Source organism: Helianthus annuus, chromosome 5 (assembly GCF_002127325.2).
Source record: "Helianthus annuus cultivar XRQ/B chromosome 5, HanXRQr2.0-SUNRISE, whole genome shotgun sequence".
Classification (NCBI taxonomy): domain Eukaryota; kingdom Viridiplantae; phylum Streptophyta; class Magnoliopsida; order Asterales; family Asteraceae; genus Helianthus; species Helianthus annuus.
Genome location: NC_035437.2, coordinates 90,506,433 through 90,527,526, shown reverse-complemented (window position 1 = coordinate 90,527,526; position 21,094 = coordinate 90,506,433). Strand labels below are relative to the sequence as shown.

Genomic DNA, 21,094 nt, shown 5'->3' with positions numbered 1-21,094 from the left:
CCTTACAATTCATTTTTTTTTCTATTTGAAAATTGAGTGATTAAGATTACTACTCATCCTATTTCGGGGGTGTTTTGCTAAACTTTTCACCATCTCCTTCTAACTTATTGACTTTTACAAAAAGCTAATAAGGAGAAAAAGTATTCGGCAAAATCATAAGCACTGTTCAAAATGACTTTTTGTATAGAGAGGAAAAGATAGTTTTGAAAAGTTAGTAAGGAGTGACTTTTTGAAACTACTTATGAGTTATTGGCTTTTCCACCCTTTTTAGTCATTTTACATAAATAAGCTAAGCCAAACACTTTTTAAAAAACAACTTATTGACTTATTGGGCTTTTCCCACCCCATAAACTAATTCAAACACTTTTTTAAAAATTGTTTTTCAAAAAGTCATAAGCCAATAATTTCTTTTAACAAAAAGTTCTTTTTGAGTTAAATAAGCTTAGCCAAACAAGCCCTCAGACGAAATAAACTTTTTATTTAATCTTACTATATATATATATATATATATATATATATATATATATATATATATATATATATATATATATATATATATATAAAGTAGAGGGTTCAAATGAGAAGAAAATATTTTGTAAGAAGAAAAAAGAACAAATTTCAACCAATAAGAATTGCTTTATTTTACTTCATTTAATATAAGTATTTAATGTTACTATAAGGGTACATTGGTAAATCTACATAGATAATTAATTTGTAGTCTTCATCTTTAATAGCTAATATATTAAATTTTTTGTAACTTATCTTCAAAATATATATTTTTTTAAAAAGATAAAATAAAATAATTTAAAGTGTAGGATAAATTACGAGTTGTGTAGGATATATTTAAAGATAAAATAAAATAATTTAAAGTGTAGGATATATTTTTTCAAAAAGATAAAATAAAATAATAACCCCCCACCCCCCCCCCCCCCCAAGCTAAAATACTAAAAACTAAACCCCCGAAAAACCTAAAAAAATCTAAAAAAAAAATCTAATTTTTTTAATATTTTTTATGTTAAAATCGCTACTTTTAGTAGCCAAAAAAAATCTTTTTTTTTAAATTTTAATTTTTTTTTGCTACTAAAAGTAGCGATTTATATATAAAAAATATTAAAAAAAAATTTTTGTGTGTTTTTTAGCTATTTTTAGGCATTTTTGGTTGTGTTCACATTGGTTCTTGCAATAAAGGGTGGTTCCTAACGAATCTTTGCCCTATATATATATATTATATATATATATATATATGTACTAGTCGTTTACCCGCGCGATGCGGCGGGAAACATATGACTTAGGTTGGTGAGTTTAGGGCTATGTACGGGGCTATTCGGTTTTGAGCCTACTTAATTGAGTGTAAAATAACTAATCCACAACTTCTCTGCAAGCAATCTATATCTGAACGACTGAACCCAAAGCACAAAATTAAACAAGAATTAGGATAATTTGAAGACAAAAACACAAGGTTAAGCAGTATCAAAATGTTTGCAAACAAATAGTATATTAAAAATCTGAATTGAAGTTTTGCTATAGGGTATATATCATAGCTAAAAATAAAAAGTATGTTTTTAAAAAAAATATTATAGCATTTTATAATGCGGTATAGGAGGTTTTTATGCAGTTAGTATACTTATTAAAGTTTTCGAGTTAGTAGCATCGGTGATAATTTTCCTTTTTCATATATTAATTCACAAAAGTGTATCATATAATGTAACTAATTGTTTGTGTACTTATTGAAGTTTTTGAGTTAGTAGCATTGGTGATAATTTAGTAACGGGGAATGGGGGATAAGAAAACACGTCTGGTGGCCATGTATATTAAAACAAGAAAAAGATTAGTACATAATAAATAAAAAAGTACAAGTATAAGAGTGGTAAGCCAACAGTGGTATGCCATCAGTAGTAGAATTAGAGCCTAACTTTGGGAACTAAGAAGTATAAGAATATACTTTTAGTTTTATAACACTTACGGGATCTAACAATAACCTTATGTTAATTTTTTACAAAAGGTAAAAAATCCCCATGTGCAAGCCACTCAACTACAAATATTATCATTTAGACAGTAGGAAACAAAATATGGAATGGCAATAAATAAAGACTACCTGTTCATCATATTGACCCACTTAAATATGAAATGTCAATAATACAGACTAACTTTATATTAAATAGCAATGATAACAATATTTCAAGCATGTTTTTCGAGATCTAGCAGTCAATAAAGAAATAACCAAAAACAAAATGCAAGTATTTTTTGTAACTCAATTCCATAATCATCATTTTTTTTTTCTAACGTCCCATAATGAAACGGCAATAATAAAGACAAACTTTAAATCAAACAAAGATCAAAATTTAAAAGTAATTCCATACTAACTGTTAATTAACTAAAATGAACTGCAACACTAATACAAAATGAAGCAGCCAACACAATATCAAACAACCATTTCAAAATCAATTCATAAGTAAAGCAAACAACAATTTCTAAGTCAATCCATACGTAAACGAAACAAAAGTCAAAAAAACAATCTTGGATCTCTTGCTGGTGGTGGAACAAAAAGAATCTTTTATTGACCCATGAGGATGGCAAACCATTTGCATGACATTGTTGTAAATTGTTCAGCCATGGATCTGTGAACAACTCAAATTAGACCTTGGGCTAAGCGCATGACCTAAAATGGTGTGATCAAGCACTTCACCTTGGGTTTGAAGCGGTACAAAATTCGTCTTTTCAATTTGCGCAAGTAACTTCAAACGGTGCCCAGTTCAGCAGCAATGTTCTCTCCTGTGTTATTGGCAATAAATACTAAAAGAAACTCAAGTATTTTCGTAAGGTTCATGAATGGTTTCCTTGAAAAGGGTATTTTGTCCGTTTCATGTCTGATTTCTTTATGAAGACAAGGTTCTCTCATGTGTTCTTGGCAATAAATTATTAAAAAAAAAACAAAATAAAAGAGAGGCATGTGATGTCACCAATCATGAAACGGACGAATATACCCTTTTCCTTCTCAAGCTGTAGTAGCTTTTCAAGACAACACTATCATTCCTTTGCTTGCAGCAAAGCCTGATTCATTGTTGACAAAATAATTCCACCTACCTATAACGTACAAAGGCACGTTCAAATATTAAACTACCAACATGCACCACATTACTTGACAACCAAGAAAACACAGAAAGACATAATAAATAACCTTTATATCCATTTGGAATGTTGTTACTCTATCTTCATTGCCAGCAACCTGCATCATTAAATTTCAGTAATATCATCAGCTATACTATATTTTAGGGCTCGTTCTGCTAGTGTACAGTGACCAACTTCTCTTCTACTTGGTGCTCCAATTCGTCCTACTCCCCCAACACATGATGATGGGAATGAATACTGCATAATTAATAAAAGATAGTTAAAATAGCACCCGGATATCTTATTAGAAAAGTCATTAGAAAAACAACCGTTTACAGTTTCATAATTCCCTGCCCACTGGTAATATTTTTTCAGAACAAATAACTTTTTTCGGTACCTTAGGCAGATATGGTTTTTCTTCATTATCAAAAGCCCGTCTAAGGAGCCATTTTTCAATTTGTTTTTGATCCATATTGATTTGCATATAACCTCATCAAGCTAGATACTTTGAATCCAAATCATAACCAAAGCAGTTAACCAAATTTCTTAAAAATCTTACCATTTTCGCTTCAGGGTTGATGCTCATGGCCACATTGATGAACCTTTACCGGCCTTTGCAGGCTCCTCCTTTACATGTTTCACGTCCTGAAACCGAAAACAAGTTCAAACCATCTATACGCTTGACTAAAATGCTGAACATGAAAATGAAAATAGTAATGAGATGGCACATTTTCGGTTTTGACTTTCTTTTAAGCTGTGGCGGCACCATTTGACGGTTTGTTCTCTCGGTGCTTTTTCGCTTTCCCTTAGCCGACTTATTTGAAGATGGGGTTCCCCGAGCTGATGTTGTAGCAGCTGCTGGCTTTGAGGGGCTATTATCAACGGGTTCCTCTTTAAGAGGGTTGTTATTAAGCTTTGATGGACCCCGTTATTATTAACCTTTGGTGCAAGAACAGGGAACTTTCGTCATCAATCTACTCATAACAAAAACAAAATAAACAAAAATCACATTCCAACAATAAAAAATGCAACTGGTAAACTTTTTTGAATATAAAAAAGGAAATTACATCATCGTCGTCATCGTCCTCTTGCTCTGGCTCGGATTCATTGACCCCACTATTTTTCCCGAGCAGCTTCCTCAACTCTTTTCCAGATTGACTCAGTCCTCCTTCCTCTTCTTCATTATCCTCTTGATCTTCTTCATATCCCTTTAGAATGAACATACTCGATTCTTGTTATCTGAAAAGAAAAAAAGAGGTTAGCCAGTTAACCTACTGTAATAAACAAGTAAGTATTAAAGATGCGGTTGCGCTCGGTGATACAGATGCGGCTGCGTCGGGCTCGTTGGGGTTGCGCTCGGTGATACAGACGCGGCTGCGCTCGCTGCGCCGTTGCGGCTGCGCATGCTGAGCCGATGCAGCAGCGTGCGGTTGTGGCTGCGGCTGCGCATGCTGAGCCGATGCAGCTGCGTTCGCTGCCGTTGCGGCTGCGCATGCTGAGCCGACAGCAGCGTGCGGTTGCGGCTGCGGCTGCGCATGCTGAGCCGATGCAGCTGCGTTCGCTGCCGTTGCGGCTGCGCATGCTGAGCCGATGCAGCTGCGTTCGCTGCCGTTGCGGCTGCGCATGCTGAGCCGGTTTAAAACTAAAATGTCCTCCGACTCGAATTAGTTATAGATTTCCTGGTAAAGATATTTGCTTCGGATGATCCTGTCTCTTCATGGACCTTAGGAGGAGCTTCTGCACCAACATTTAATCAGATACCTTACCTCACAAAAAGTTAACAGGTTCAAAATATAATTCAAAACCATAACTAATCTACATAAGAATTAGTTAATCGATCTTTCCTTAGACATGTTAATCGACAATCAAGTTGAACAAACCATTTTGAAAACACGTACAAAAGGTAATCAAATTTATATGTAATTCAGTTATATGATAAGAAGAGACATAATATTTTAGAGTTCACATGCTAAACACTCACTCTCGGTATGAAATCTCATCAAGAGCCAAAAGGGAAACTGGCACAACAGTACAACACATGATGCCAATTTCAAAAGCTGCAAACTTCTTTTTCAAAATTTTATACACACAATTGAGTTGTGTCGAAATGCTTACAGTTGTTAATAAATATTTAAGTCATAATTTATATAATGGTGGAGATGTAGTAAAACAAACAATAATGTACCTCATCAGAAGGCATAGAGCCTCTTGCATCATCTTGCCCCATTTGTCTTTTTCGATATTCGAACCATAGCTCCAATCCAAACACCCTCAAAACTGCTTACTGGATATCGAAACGCGATAAGCTGATAAAAATGGTTTAATAAACAATCCTAAACCCCCTTACAATCGCGATAAGCAATCCAGACATCCTCAACACTCCTTACTATATACCGGAATAAAATAAACTGATAAAAAGTTTTAACAAGCAATCCTAAAACTAAAACAGTAAAACCCCTTCCAATCCTCAAATAAAGATTCAATGACATATATTGTAGATCTAAGCATCCAACTCATGTTATCATGCATGTCACCATTTAATATTTTCATCACTCAATAAGTTGTTCACAGCTCTATCAAAATCAACTGCTTTTTTTTTTTCATTCAACGTTACACAGATCTGAAACTGTACATCCTTCACAAAATCAAAAATAGAATCAAGTTCATATCTATGATCTATCTATCACTAAACAAACAAAATCAGATCAAATCATCAAAACCAACACTACAAACCGATCGAAATCAACGAATCATCGATCGTAAATCCAGATCAACAAATCAACTCCTCGAAAACCTAAACGAATCTGAACTGAGACGCAAGTACGTAACGAAACGGATCAGATCTGAATCTACATCAACAACAATCGGACTAAAACAACTCAATTGAAGCACAAATGACCTAATTAACACAAACAAATCAATCGGTGAACAAAATTAGGTTACAGAAAGTGATAAATAGAGTGTAAACCTGAGGGAAATTAGCGGATTGAGCCCAAACGGTGCCGTCATGACCGATAATAGCGGCAGCAGTGAGGTGGTTGCCTTCAATCTCGCACATCAAGTGGTACAGCACCCTGCGGTTGTTTATGAAATGGCAAACCCTAAAATCGATTGTACAGCACCCCGCGGTTGTTTATGAATTTGAGAGAGAGAGAGAAAGAGAAAAGGAGGTTACCTTCATCGATCTGGTGAAATCCTCACAGATCTGGTGAGAGATCTGGCGAGATCCGAGAGAGAGGCCTGATGAAGTCGCCCAATCGCCATAGAGAGAGAAAGCAGAGGATGCGAGTTGTGAGAGAGATGAGAGAGAAGGTAGGGGAAAGCTGGATCCGTGTGAAAACAAAGTCATCCGTCAGATCACGCTCCGTGTGAAGAATTGAAAGAAAATAGACGGTTGATGATGGATCCGGGTGAAGGGTAAATGTTTTGTGTTTTTTGGTGCTTTAAGTCTTGTACATTGTGCATTGAGTATGTTTTAAGTACAATTTTTTTTCCAATTTTATCCTTCGAATATGTATTATAAACTAGTATAGATATATATATACAGAGAGAGAGAGAGAGAACTCATTTGAGTTATGAAAACTCAAGAAAACCTTATGTAACAAACATTTTTTTTCTAAAAAAATTAAGTAATGTAAGTTACATGTTATCGAATGTTTTGAGCTAAAAAAACAAAAAGAGCCGAGTGATTTTTTTATTTATAACTTTTTTTGAAAACTCATACTTACATATATATATATATATATATATATATATATATATATATATATATATATATATATATATATAGGGGATGGTTCAAATGAAAACCACTTTTATTGTGAAAACTCGAAAACTAACTAAAAAAGCCTAAAAAAACCTAAAAAACATACAATTTTTTTTTTTTACAATTTTTTTTAGAAAAATCGCTACTTTTTATATATGGAAAAAAATTTTCAAAAAAAAAAAAAATTCGGTTGTACTGCACATGTGCACTAATACGGAAAGCCTAAACCACTTAACTCACCCCCCACCGACACCCCACAAAAACCTAAACCCCCCACCCCCCACCCCCCCCCCAAAAAACCTAAATTCACCCTCCCACCAAAAGCCTAACCCCCCTCCCCCCAAAAACCTAAACCCCCCCCACCCCCCACCCTCCCGAAAACCTAAAACTAAACCCTAAACATAAACCCGAAAAAAACCTAACCCCCCCACCCCCACCTCCCAAAAACCTAAACACCCCCCCCCCCCACACCCAAAAACCTAATCCTAATCCTAAACCTCCAAAAAAACTAACCCTAAAAGCTAAACTAGAATCAAAAAGCTAATTTTAAGCATGTAATGCACATTGTAGTACATGTTATATTGCACATGTGCACTACTATAATAATAGTATTAAAAACAAGACGACACCATAAATCTTTTTTTATGTCATAAAAAATATGCTCGAATATACTTGAATGAAAGATAAGAAAATTTGTGATCTTATGGTGCCATTTTTGTTTTAAAATGATAACGTATGGAGAAATGGGAAATGTTTGAAAAGTTATATATTTTTTGTTCCAATTTTACCCTTCCTTCATTAAAAGTCTTCCCCCCTCCTTTTTAGTGGGTTTTAGTTAGTTTTCTAGTTTTCACAATAACTAGTGGTTTTCATTTGAACCTTCCCCTATATATATATATATATATATATAGTGGAGGGTTCAAATGAGAAGAAATTCTTTGTAAGAAGAAAAAAGAAGAAATTTCAACCAATAGAAATGCTTCATTAGACTTCATTTAATATTTGTACTTAATGTAACTATATATATATATATATATATATATATATATATATATAGGAGGGTTCATTGAGAAACACTAAAAAAGTGAGGAACGTGGAAACACTCTTAAAAATTATACTTAACATGTTAAAAATTATTTTTTTATAAATACAAGTTGAAACATTTTTAATAAAAAAATCAAAAAAACAGGAGGAGAAACATGTTAAAAATTAACTTATATCTTAACATTTTTTATATTAACATTTTTTAATATAAAAAAATGTTTAAAAAACAGTTATATCTTATTGAATTAACTTAACATGTTAAAAATTAATTTTTTTTAAAAAAAATTTCAGCGTTTTTCTTTATAAAAAGGAGGAGAAACTAGTCGAATAAAAAATAATTTTTCTAAAAAATTTTTTTATCCTTTTTTTAATTGTTTTTTTTAATATTTTTAGTTTTTGATTTTTTTATTAAAAATGCTTCTACAAGTATATATAAGGAGAAGCACCAAAAAAGTTGTTTAAAAAAATTAATTTTTAACATGTTAAGTTAAATTTTTAAGAGTGTTCCCCGGTTCCCCACTTTTTTAGTGTTCCCAAATAAACCTAACACTATATATATATATATATATATATATATATATATATATATATATATATATATATATAGAGGGAGGGGCTCATGCGAGAACCACCCTTATTATGAGAACCTTGATAACCAATGTGAACACAACCTAAAATAGCTAAAAAAACCTAAAAAAACCTAACCCCCACCCCCCCCTCCCCAAAACCTAAACCCCCCACCCCCCCCCCCCAAAAAAAAACCTAAACCTAAACCCCCCCTCCCCCACCCCCCCCCCCCCCCCAAGCTAAAATGCTAAAAACTAAACTTCCAAAAAACCTAAAAAAATCTAAAAAAAAATCTAAAAAAATCTAATATTTTTTTTTGAATTTTTTAATATTTTTTATGTTAAAATCGCTAATTTTAGAAACATTTTTTTTTTAAAAATTAAAAAAAAAAATTTTTGGCTTTGAAAAGTAGCGATTTTTTTATAAAAAATATTAAAAAATTCAAAAAAAAAGTTTTGTGTGATTTTTAGCTATTTTTAGGCATTTTTGGTGTGTTCACATTGGTTCTCGCGGTTCTCACAATAAGAGGTGGTTCTCGCATGATCTTCTCCCTATATATATATATATATATATATATATGATCGCTAAAATGAAAACCACCTCTAGTTGTAAAAACCATGGGAACCACTTTTTAGCCTTTAGATTAACAAGATAGATGGATGAGATTAAAAGTAACAAAAATTAATATTAAATGGTTTTTGTCTTATTATGTCTTTAATATTATAATCCAAAAGGTTAATTTGGTAAAATAACTCTATTTTGTCTTTTTGTCTTTATTGTTTTTTATTAGTTTTTTGTATTATTATATTACTTTTTATTCTTTAAACATAACTTTTTTATTAAAAACATTTTAAAATTCAGATTTTTTTATACTTTTTACAATTTAAGTTTTACGTTAAACTTTTTACGTTTTACGTTTTTTTGACGCGCCGTTTTTACGCCGGGTTTTTTCAAGCGTCGTTATTTTTTACGCGCCAATTTTTAACGCCGTTGTTTTACGCGCCGTTTTTAACGCCGTTTTTACATCGCCCCGTTTTTTGGCGCCAATTTTTTAATGCCGTTTTTTACGCGCCAATTTTTTAACGCCGTTTTTTACGCGACAATTTTTTAACGCCGTTTTTTTCGACGTTTTTTAACGCGCCGTTCTTTCGACGTTTTTAACGCGCCGTTTTTCGACGTTTTTTAACGCGCCGTTTTTTAACGCGCTAATTTTTTAACGCCGTTTTTTACGCGGCAATTTTTTACGCGACAATTTTTTAACGCCGTTTTTTACGTAAAACGTTTTTAACACGTTTTTTACGCGCCGTTTTTTCGACGTTTTTTCGACGTTTTTTAACGCGCCGTTTTTTTACGCGCCGTTTTTTCAAGCGTCGTTTTTTTAATGTGCCGTTTTTTACGCACGGCTTTTTCACGCTTCATTTTTTCAACTTGCCGTTTTTACGTTAACGTTATTTACGTTTTACGCGTCGATTTTTTACGTTTTACGCGCCAATTTTTTAACGCCGTTTTTTACGCGCCAATTTTTTAACGCCGTTTTTTCGAGACAATTTTTTAACGCCGTTTTTTCGACGTTTTTTAACGCGCCGTTTTTTCGGTCGTCTTTTTCACGCGTCGTTTTTTCAACGCGCCGTTTTTGCGTTTTACGCCCCGGTTTTTTACGTTAACGTTATTTACGTTTTACGCGCCAGTTTTTTGCGTTTTACGTCCCGGTTTTTACGCCAAAGTTTTTTTGCGTTTTACGCACCGGTTTTTTACGTTAACGTTTTTTACGTTTTACGCGCTGGTTTTTTATGTTAACGTTATTTATGTTTTACACGCCGGTTTTTTGCGTTTTACGCACCGGTTTTTTTTCGTCAACGTTTTTTTACGTTTTACGTCCCGGTTTTTTACGTCAACGTTTTTTTGCGTTTTACGCACCGGTTTTTTACGTTAACGTTTTTTATGTTTTACGCGCCGGTTTTTTACGTTAACGTTATTTACGTCTTACACGCCGGTTTTTTGCGTTTTACGCACCGGTTTTTTACGTCAACGTTTTTTTACGTTTTACGCGCCGGTTTTTTTACGTTTTACGCATCGGTTTTTTTACGTTTTACACGCCGGTTTTCTTACGTTTTACGCACCGGTTTTTTTACGTTTTACGCACCGGTTTTTTTATGTTTTACGCACCGGTTTTTTACGTCAACGTTTTTTTACTTTTTATGTTTTTAAATTTTACGTTTATGTAAAACTTTTTACGTTTTAAGTTTTACGTTAAACTTTTTACGTTTTACTTTTTTAAGTTTTACGGTATACTTTTTACGTTTTACGTAAAAGTTTACGGTTGAACTTTTTTCCCACAAAAACCTTTTTACACGAAAACATGTTTATGCAAAGACGAACGCACCCATAAATCGCAAAGTCAGTAGGTGTCTCGGATATATTTTTGACGGGGGAAAAGAATATAAAAAACCAACAACAACAAAAAAACAAAAGTGTATCTCGAAAAAAAAAGGGTTTGGCTCAGATTTTTTCTGATAATTAAAAGGCTGCAAAGTGGGGTTGCGGGTTCAAAAACCTACCCTCCGCCATCCTTGCCGTGCCATCGTCATAAAAAATACGTTTTTTTTGCATCATCACTGCCAAGAACGATCGTCAATATCAAATGTCGCCGAAAAAAGTTTCAGTCGGCACAACGGGGCACCCCCGGCACCAGCGGGCACCACGGGGCACCACCGGGCACTATCGGCAACCGCTGTACAGACCCATCATGTGAACATAATCAAAACAAACAACTGTACAGGTACCACCGACAGCGATCCAACAGAAACAATCAAAGAAAAACCCAACAAAAACATAATCAAAACAAACAAGCTGTACATACCATAGCTCCAACAGAAACAACACAAGAAGTCCGACCAGTAGCCACCACCCAAACAACATAAGAAGTTCGACCAGTAGCCACCACCCCTAAACAAACACCCTCTTCCTCCACCCCCCCCCCCAAACCGACATCGATCGCACCATCGGCACCACCGACATCGCCGGCACCCCCTGTCTTCCGACCACCGACCAACCACCATCACCTCCATTTACCTCCGCCCCCACCATCACCCACCACCCCCTGTCTTCCGACCAACCAAACAACCACATCAAGAACACATAATAATAGTTCACTGATTCAAACAAAAATCACTGATCAAAAATCAAACAAAGAACAAACCCACATAGTTCATCAGGCAAAAAATCACTGATCAAAAATCAAACAAGAACAAACCCACATATCTTACAAGAGAGAGAAACACCCTTCAAAGGCCACCCCCGCCGCTGGTATCCCACCGCCGCCGTCATCTTTCTCAGATCCAGGATTGGGCGGTGGTTGAGGTAGATCGGAAGAGATGAAGACGGTGGTGGTCGGATTTGTTTCAGGTGGCGGTGGAGGCGACGAGATCGGAAGACGTGGCGGTGGCGGTGGCGGTGGCAGTGGAGGCGACGAGATCGGGAGAGGAGGAGGGGGGTCTCGCCCGTGGGATAGGACCACCGCAGCGGCCGACTCCACCGTTTCGCCAGTGAACTTCTTTTTTGAGATATATATACAGTGAACTTCTTTTTTTGAGATATATATACAGTGAACTTCTTTGTTCCTGTAATGGATACAGGCTTACGTATGGTCTTGGTGAAGGTACTCTTGGATTTGAGAGAGGTAGAGGAGATGAATTTCATCAAAATCTTCATCAGATGAGTTTCAAATGGGAATGAGGAGAGAGAGACAAAAGAGGGTTTTAATAGCTGGTGGTATTTAATGTGGAGAGAGGTTGGATTTGACAATTGGGGTAAATGACCAAATTATCCTTTTTGTTGGCAGAATATCATTGGTGGATAGTGGTTCTCACGGTTCTTACAACTGGGGGTGGTTTTCATTTTAGCGGCTCCCTATATATATATATATATATATATATATATATATATATAGGGTAAGGTTCATGCGAGAACCACCCTTATTGCGAGAACCGCGAGAACCAATGTGAACACAAAATAAAATCTAAAAAAAATCAAAAAAGCACTCAAAATTTTTTTTTTATTTTTTTTAATATTTTTTAACAAAAATTCTCTATATTTCGTTCCATAAAAAAAAAAAAAAAAAAAAACTTTTTTTTTCGAGTAACAGTTATCCATACACATGTGCATATGTATCATTACTTCAACAAATTCGGTAATACAATATAAGGAATAGACAATTGCACTTTAATTTACAATACCATTAGTAATACACTACTTTTTACATTACCAATATTCAAAATGCACATGTGCATAATTAGGTATAACCATGATATAACGTGTTTTGTTACAAAAAGTTTGTGATTTTGAATGGAGAAGTAGACCCATATACATGTTTTTTGGTTAGTTATATCTAGTGATTGATGGTTTGGTTATAGTTGTCAATTTTTTATGTAATATGTTGATTGGATGGTATAAATGGTGTTTACATACATGTAATAAAGTGAAAATATTGTTAATGATATTGTATTATGGATGGTAGGAGGTAATGGTATTGTATTATGGATGGTAGGAGGTAATGGTAGTGTATTATTGATGGTATGATAGATGAAAGGGAAAGTGTATTCAAAGTGGTGTACCAAAACACCTTATTTCATGTTGATACATATAATGCACATGTGCATTTCTAATATTGGTAATGTAAAAAGTAGTGTATTACATATGGTAGTGTAAATGAAAGTGCAATTGTCTAATATATGTAATGAATTACGGAATTTGTCAAAGAAATGACAGAAATGCACATGTGCATGCTTGTGTATTATGGATGGAATGATAGATGAAAGAGAAAGTAGTGTACCAAAACACCTTATTTCCTGTTGATACATATAGATGCACATGTGCATTTCTAACATTGGTAATTTAAAAGATAGTGTATTACACGTAGTAGTGTAAATGAAAGTGCAATTGACTATTATTTGTAATGAATTACGGAATTTGACAAAGAAACGACACATATGCACATGTGCATGGATAACTGTTACTCGAAATTTTTTTTTTTATTTTTTTTATTAACAAAATATAGCGATTTTTTCAAAAAAATAGTAAAAAAATAAAAAAAATATTTTTTAGGTGTTTTTTAGATTTTTTTAGGAATTACTGTTTGTGTTCACACTGGTTCTCGCGGTTCTCGCAATAAGGGGTGGTTCCTAACGGATCTTTGTCCTATATATATATATATATATATATATATATATATATATATATATATATATATATAAATAGGGGAAGGTTCATTTGAGAAGAAAATTTAGTTGAGAAGAAAAAGAACAAAATGTATAATTGTAAAACATTAAATATTTTTTCATTTATTTCATTTATTATCATCTTTGACTAATTAATTAGTCATAAAAACTATCATCCTTCACACTAATGTTTTTTGACTACACACATCAAAAGTTACCCTACACCTTTCGAAATTTACCCTACATATGTTGAAATTTATCATACACAATCCGTAATTTATCATATACACATTGTAATTTATCCTACACTCTAAATTATTTTATTTTATTTTTTTGAAAAATATATATTTTGAAGATAAGTTACAAATTTTAATTTAGTTAGCTATTAAAGAAGAAATACTACTAATTAATGATCTTTGTAGGTTTACCATATTATCCTTATAGTAACATTAAATATTTATATTAAATGAACTAAAATGAAACATTCTTATTGGTTATAATTTCTTCTTTTTTCTTCTTACAAAAAGTTTCTTCTCATTTAAACTCTCCACTATATATATATATATATATATATATACACGGGATTAGGAGAAAATGGCAAAAAGTGTGAGAACGGTGAGAACGCATCCTGGCCGAACACGTGGCGTGGGGCTTGATCAGGGACCGGGGGTTTTTTTGTCTTTTTAGCATTCTTCTTCTTTCACGGTTTTCGCGTTTGAGAAGCTTCTTTATTTTTGGCGTGCAAGATAATTTTGGCGTTTTGTAGATTTATTAAGTATTTGGCGTTTATTGTTTTTTTCTCAGATTTCTTCTGTTTGAGGTAATTCTTTTTGTGTTACATAGTTAATATTTTTGGCGTTATGGCTTTTTCCATGTTCTTTTGGCGTTTTGTATCTTTTTGTTAATAATTCATTACCATAGATTAATATTTCCAAAAATTACAATAAGTAGAAAATCAAAATAATTCAATAGTCTTCTGATGTGCACAAAATGCAACATATAAATTACATCAATTGTGGCTTAAAACTAACCCTTTTTTAGTACTAATGTTGGAAAAAGTATGCTTTTGTCTTTCTTTTGTGTTTTCAGGATTAAATGAGCTCAAAATAACAAAAGAAGCAAAAAGACAGCAAAATCTAACAAAAATACAAGAAAAGGAACAAAAGTGATATGCCCGACCCCTCAACAGCATCTCCCCAAGCAAAACAGAGAAGCCAGAAGACTGAACACGCCCCGTGCTCAGCGAGCACGGGGCCGTGCCCAAGAAGCAGCAGAAAAGACAAACCTATAGAAGCTTCTATTGCCCACCACGGGGTCGTGCCCAGTGACACGGGGGCGTGGTCAGGTTGCTGCAGGCACATTTATTGTAATTGCGAATTACAATTAATGAAGAGAGAGAGTGTCAGATTGACACGGGGCCGTGCCCAGCTGGCACGGGGCCGTGCCCAGGCTTCTGTTCAGCCTATAAATAGGAGTGCTTGGAGCCATTTCAACTCATCCCTTGGCACACCACCTCTCTCACACTTCACCCACCACCCACCACCACCATAACACCATCATCCACCACCATCATCCATTGTCCATCATAGCGTGTGTGAGTCGTCTCGGGATCCAAGATTGATCGTAAGAGTTCTTGACAATCAAAGGCCATGTTTGCCTAAGTCTCTTACATCACTTGGTGAAGACAAGTGTTTAGTGTAATACTTTTATTTTTAATCTTTTGCACTTTTTAATTGGTTTTGTATTAATGACTTTAATTACTAGTTTCTTATGTTGAAGGTGATTCTTCCTTATCGTTTCTCCGTGGTGTCTTGGCATTATTTTATTGTCTATATAAAATAAAAGATTTTCACCATTCATATCTCCACGGTCTATATGGAGGTATGTTGGCTACCTGGTTGGGGGTTAAGGGAATGGTTTGGTAAGAGTCTTGCCATTGTTCAGTGTATAGATCCTGCAAAGGACCTGGGTCAAATTTAGTAGGACCTCCTTCAATACCCAAAGGTATTGGATGGCGGGGGTCCAAACTCTTTGATCCCCTCATAAGTTAAACTACTATTAAAACTTTAACCCGGCTACTTAGGACTGTATCCCTGCTGACTCAGACTACTTAGCCGAGGGTAACGTCGCCTTCAAAAGAGGGGCCTACCACATTATGCATTAATAACTTAATTAATTATCTTTCAATAATCCAACCCTTTAGGATTGTATCCTTGCTGACTCAAACTACTAGGTTGAGGGTAACGTCACCTTCAAAATAGGGGCCTACTACAATAACTAAGATAATCTCTTAAACAAGTGCAAAAGTGCGAAAATAATCAAAGGTTACACTAACACACGAGTCGGATCCAAGTGATTCATCTTGTCTATCTGTTTTTACTTTTATTTTTATTTTTAGCATTTTAGTTAGTTTTATTTTCTTAGTTTAAAAAATCTTTTTCTAACATTTTGATTTGATTAGACGTTGAGGATAAACCGGTACTAAAAGCTCTTGTGTCCTTGGACGACCTCGGAATCTTACCAACACTATACTACGTCCACGATGGGTGCACTTGCCCATATGTGTGTTGAGTGTTAGTAAATATCGTGTTTTATAAATTTAAAACTTGGCTAAAAAGTGTAAAAGGGCTTAAAATATACACCTAAAACATATACACACTAACACGCATCAAGTTTTTGGCGCCGTTGCCGGGGACACAAGGATTTTAAGAATGTTAGGAATCGACGGCCTAATCTCTTTTTCTATTTTCTTTTTATTTTTTTTTTAGATTTTCTTAATTTTTTAGCTTCTGCAGAGCTCAGGACTGGCCATGCCTGGTCGGACACGGGCCGTGCCCAGCAGTGTTACTGGCAGTTTTTAATTTTCCGAGTTACAGAAGGCTAACCACGGGCCGTGTCGGTGCAACACGGGGCCGTGTCCAACTTTCTAGTAACAGGGATCCGGAAAACAATCACTGTAACTCCGACCACGGGCCGTGTTCACTGAGCACGGGGCCGTGGTGAACTTTCTGACCAACATTCTTTTTTGTTTTTGTTGCAGGACTTGGAACCAGACGCCACCTCTACGTAGTGTATGAGCTCCAGTTCTAATAAAGACATAAAAGAACCCCTAGAAGAACCCGAACGCTTTCTTAGAAAAAGACTTAAAGCTAAAAACCAAGAGAAAGTTTCGGGGGAACCACTTCCAATGGCGGACCAATGTACCCTCATGGATTATCTACGACCCACCGTAGGTAATCTCGGCGCCGCTATCAATGCACCGAATGTCGAAGCCAATAACTTCGAACTTCGGCCACATTTGATACAAATGCTTCAAAACTCCGCAACCTTCCATGGGCTTGCGGACGAGGATCCCCATCTACATATTACTAATTTCTTAGAAATATGTGATACCTTTCGGATCAATGGAGCTTCAAATGACGCCGTCCGCCTCCGAATGTTTCCTTTTTCACTAAAAGACCGAGCAAAAGCTTGGCTCAACGCCCTCCCAGTTGGATCGGTAAACACCTAGGATGAACTAGCCCAAAAATTTCTATATAAGTATTTCCCTCCCGCTAAAACGGCTAAATTAATGACTGAAATTAATACATATTCACAAGAGGACGGGGAATCCTTATATGAAACTTGGGAAAGGTTCAAGGAGCTATTGCGAAAGTGTCCTCATCACGGTCTTGCGATATGCCAACAAGTATCCACTCTCTATAATCGGTTGTTGCCACACACAAGACAAACACTTGACTCTAGCTCCGGGGGACTTTTAGCTTCTATAATGGGTTGTTGCCACACACAAGACAAACACTTGACTCTAGCTCCAGGGGACTTTTAGGTAACCGCCGCCCACATGAAATATACAATCAAATTGAGGAAATTGCTCAAAACAATTTTCAATGGCACACTCCCCGAGGTAATAAATCTATTGCCCCGGGCGCCCATAAGGTTGATGAAAGCACTTCTTTACAAGCCCAAATCGAGGCACTTTCTTCAAAAATTAAAAAATTAGAAATTGCAAAAACGGTCTCGGTCATGGCTTGTGAAGGGTGTGGTGGGCCACATGAAAATTGGAGTTGTATGAAAGAAACAGACGATCAACCAGAATCGGTAAACTACATTGATAATAGACCTAGGCCGTCGGGTCCTCCAACGGGCACCTACAACCAAGGATGGCGTAACCACCCTAACCTTGGTTGGAGAGAACCCGGCAATAGTAGTAACCAACAAAGCCTAAATCAACGAACAAACTTTTAACAACCAAGAAATGAGTCACAAAAGTTCCCTCAACAACAAGGTGGACGAGAAAGGCTTGAAGATACTGTATCTCGCCTCATCTCCGACACTGAAAAGAAAAACTCGGATAGGTTTCTACAATTAGAATCAAATTTTAGAAATCAACAAGCTAGTATACAAAACATCGAAAAACAAATAAGTCAACTAGCCCAAAATTTCTCCGAGAGACCGCAAGGCGCGTTACCAAGTAATACCGAAACAAACCCAAAGGCGTAAGTTCATCTCATAACGCTACGGAACCGTACCGTGGATCCCGCGGAAGGACCACCGCATACTGAGGAGATCGCAACACCGCCCCAACAAGAGAAGGTTTCTCCTCCATCACCAGAGCCCACCAAGGCTCCTCCGGTTCCATACCCCGGTAGGTTAATTCGTCAAAAGACCAATGAGCAATTCGCAAAATTCGAAAGTCTACTAAAACAATTGCATGTCAACATTCCTTTCATTGACGTCCTGACCCAAATGCCTAAATACTCAAAATTCATGAGGGACTTCCTCACTCATAAAAGGAAAATTGAATCATTGCAATTAGTTAACTTAGGCGAAGAGTGCTCCGCCCTCGCACTCAACAGACTCCCCCAAAAGAAGATTGATCCCGGAAGCTTCACAATTCCTTGCTCGATTGGGGACTCCCCCATTCGTAATGCACTAGCTGACCTTGGGGCTAGCATTAACCTCATGCCCGCATCAATGTTCAAAAGACTCGGCTTAAGAAAAACGAGTCCTACAAAGATGAGTATACAATTTGCTGATCGATCCGTCAAATTCCCGCAAGGTGTCGCTGAAAATCTACTAGTCAAAGTCGACAATTTCGTCTACCCGGCCGACTTTGTCATACTTGATATGGAAGAAGACACCAAAGTCCCCTCATACTAGGGAGGCCATTTCTAGCCACTGCACAAGCAGTGGTAGACATAATTGATGGAACGCTCACTTTAAAATATGGGGATAAGGAAGCAAAGTTCGAGGTCGGGAAGAGAATAGAGGACGATGACCCGGTCAATTACATGAAGGTTATTGATTCGAGTTTCGATGATGTTCTCCGACGGTGCAACATGGGATGCAAAACATCCCGCTCGGAAAACATATAACCTCACCTTGGGTCTAGCCAAGGACCCTTATAAACGTGGCGCACTACGGAGGCATTCCGCGGAACTATCCTTAGTTTAGTTTAATCTCTTAGTTTAAATTTGCAGAAATAAAACACACTCATGGTGGTCAAGGATAACAAGGGAAACGAGAAACATAGCCCCATTAGGGCCGCCGGACAACAATTCCTTCATTACAGCAAGTTCAGCACGGGCCGTGTCCGCCCAACACGGCCCCGTGCTGCACACCCTGCAGAAAATTGCCCAGTTCAGGTAACTGGACACGGGCCGTGTTCGCTGAACACGCCCCCGTGCCCAGGCTTCTGTTTCTTTTCTTTAATTTTTGTCACTGGCACCTGAACACGGGGCAGTGCCCGGTCCCCACAGGGCCGTGTCCAGACTGCCAGTAACATAAAATTTTGCTTTTAACACCATTTTACACATTCAATCAACCTAAAAACTTATTTTTGGGACACATTGAGGACAATGTGTAATTTAAGTGTGGGGGGGGGATGCTAAAACCTTGAATCTTGCAAGTCCTAATAACAAGCCTTACACAAAACTCTATTAGAACCGCTAATCACCCCAAATTTTTTCCAAAAATTTTCATTTTTTTTACTTGTCTAAGTTTAAGTTGGGAATTCAAGTCTTAACAAGGTTATATTTTTACAAGTTTACAACCGATAGCATCGTAATAAAAACAACCAACATAAGAAAATTATGAAAAGGCATGACAAACTTAGTTAAAATTTGATTATATATACTTGATCACATAAAAACCCTTTCCCACAAAAGTGAGTTTTGAGCCTTTAACGAGCATACAAATATATATCTTTACACTAAATGCTCATTTTTCGTTTCTTGTGTGAATAGCCGCTTGGTTCATACGACTCTAGAACTTGCCATAACAATACATTCCCGGTCCTTACCAACTTAAACCCAAGTAAGTAAATGATGGAGGCATTAGGACTAACCCTTTTTCTTTCTACACCATTATTTTTCATTTTTTTACCACCTACCCAAAATCCCCCTAGTTAACCCCTTTGAGCCTAAACCTTTTCATTTCTTAACCCAAAAACCATCACCCTTTTTACCCACCTAAACCTTTTTATTTTTAACCCTTTTTTTTAGTAACAACGGTCGGTTTTCTAATAACTCTATTGAAAAAAAAAGTTGTATATTTTGGTGAAACCAAATAAACAAACAAGTTCATCAAAAATAACCTTGTTTGAAACAAGTGGTTCATCAAAATAAAATAAAAATGTGAAAAATAAAAAGTCAAAAACCGACGTCTGTTACGCCTTTCGCCCTTTTTACTATCCACTAACCCAACCACCCACCTTTAGCCCAAGCCTAACCCTTCACCCAAAAAGTCCTCTTGATATTTACAAAGGTATATAGTTAAAAAGGAGGAGGATTGATTGCTTGGCAAGCTTATGGTAGGAGTAAGTTCCATGCCGCTCTCGAGTGATTCACTAAAAATACACCTTCGGCCGAGTGTTGAGTGATTCCCCCGTAAGGTATGTGAACTTGTATATAAATGGAATTTTTAAAGAGGTATGTTACGCCTTAATTAATAATTTATCTTATGAAATGTTTTTAAATCATAACGAATAGGATTGTAAATAAATAAAAATAAAACCTAAATAATCTTGGAATTCCCGACACTCTATGACAAGCCCAAAAACCTTCTCTTCTACCCATTCCATTTGGGAGTGAATAAAGCCACATTATAAAGAGTTTTGCTTGAGGACAAGCAAAGATTCAAGTGTGGGGGTATTTGATGTGCACAAAATGCAACATACAAATTACATCAATTGTGGCTTAAAACTAACTCTTTTTTAGTACTAATGTTGGAAAAGTATGCTTTTGTCTTCCTTTTGTGTTTTCAGGATTAAAAGAGCTCAAAATAACAAAAGAAGCAAAAAGACAGCAAAATCTAACAGAAATACAAGAAAAGGAACAAAAGTGATATGCCCGACCCCTCAACAGCATCTCCCCAAGCAAAACAGAGAAGCCAG

At 35.9% G+C, this 21,094-nt stretch overlaps 4 long non-coding RNA genes and 1 other non-coding gene across 5 annotated transcripts; all 5 read right to left on the bottom strand.

The window, feature by feature from the left end:
• Positions 1 to 2,403: 2,403 nt before the first annotated feature.
• Positions 2,404 to 3,095, bottom strand: LOC118492294. Its single transcript, XR_004893048.1, has 2 exons — positions 2,687 to 3,095; positions 2,404 to 2,618 (listed from the first exon to the last, which is right to left on the bottom strand). It is a non-coding gene; the product is annotated as an uncharacterized LOC118492294 (long non-coding RNA).
• A 115-nt stretch (positions 3,096 to 3,210) lies between these two features.
• On the bottom strand, positions 3,211 to 4,014 carry LOC110938825. Its single transcript, XR_002591723.2, has 3 exons — positions 3,837 to 4,014; positions 3,668 to 3,753; positions 3,211 to 3,366 (listed from the first exon to the last, which is right to left on the bottom strand). It is a non-coding gene; the product is annotated as an uncharacterized LOC110938825 (long non-coding RNA).
• Positions 4,015 to 4,241: 227 nt separating this feature from the next.
• Positions 4,242 to 4,561, bottom strand: LOC118492293. Its single transcript, XR_004893047.1, has 2 exons — positions 4,431 to 4,561; positions 4,242 to 4,347 (listed from the first exon to the last, which is right to left on the bottom strand). It is a non-coding gene; the product is annotated as an uncharacterized LOC118492293 (long non-coding RNA).
• Positions 4,562 to 5,363: 802 nt separating this feature from the next.
• LOC118492292 lies at positions 5,364 to 6,386 on the bottom strand. Its single transcript, XR_004893046.1, has 3 exons — positions 6,284 to 6,386; positions 6,077 to 6,209; positions 5,364 to 5,494 (listed from the first exon to the last, which is right to left on the bottom strand). It is a non-coding gene; the product is annotated as an uncharacterized LOC118492292 (long non-coding RNA).
• Positions 6,387 to 17,266: 10,880 nt separating this feature from the next.
• On the bottom strand, positions 17,267 to 17,373 carry LOC118492718. Its single transcript, XR_004894720.1, has one exon. It is a non-coding gene; the product is annotated as a small nucleolar RNA R71 (small nucleolar RNA).
• Between the last annotated feature and the right edge of the window lie 3,721 nt (positions 17,374 to 21,094).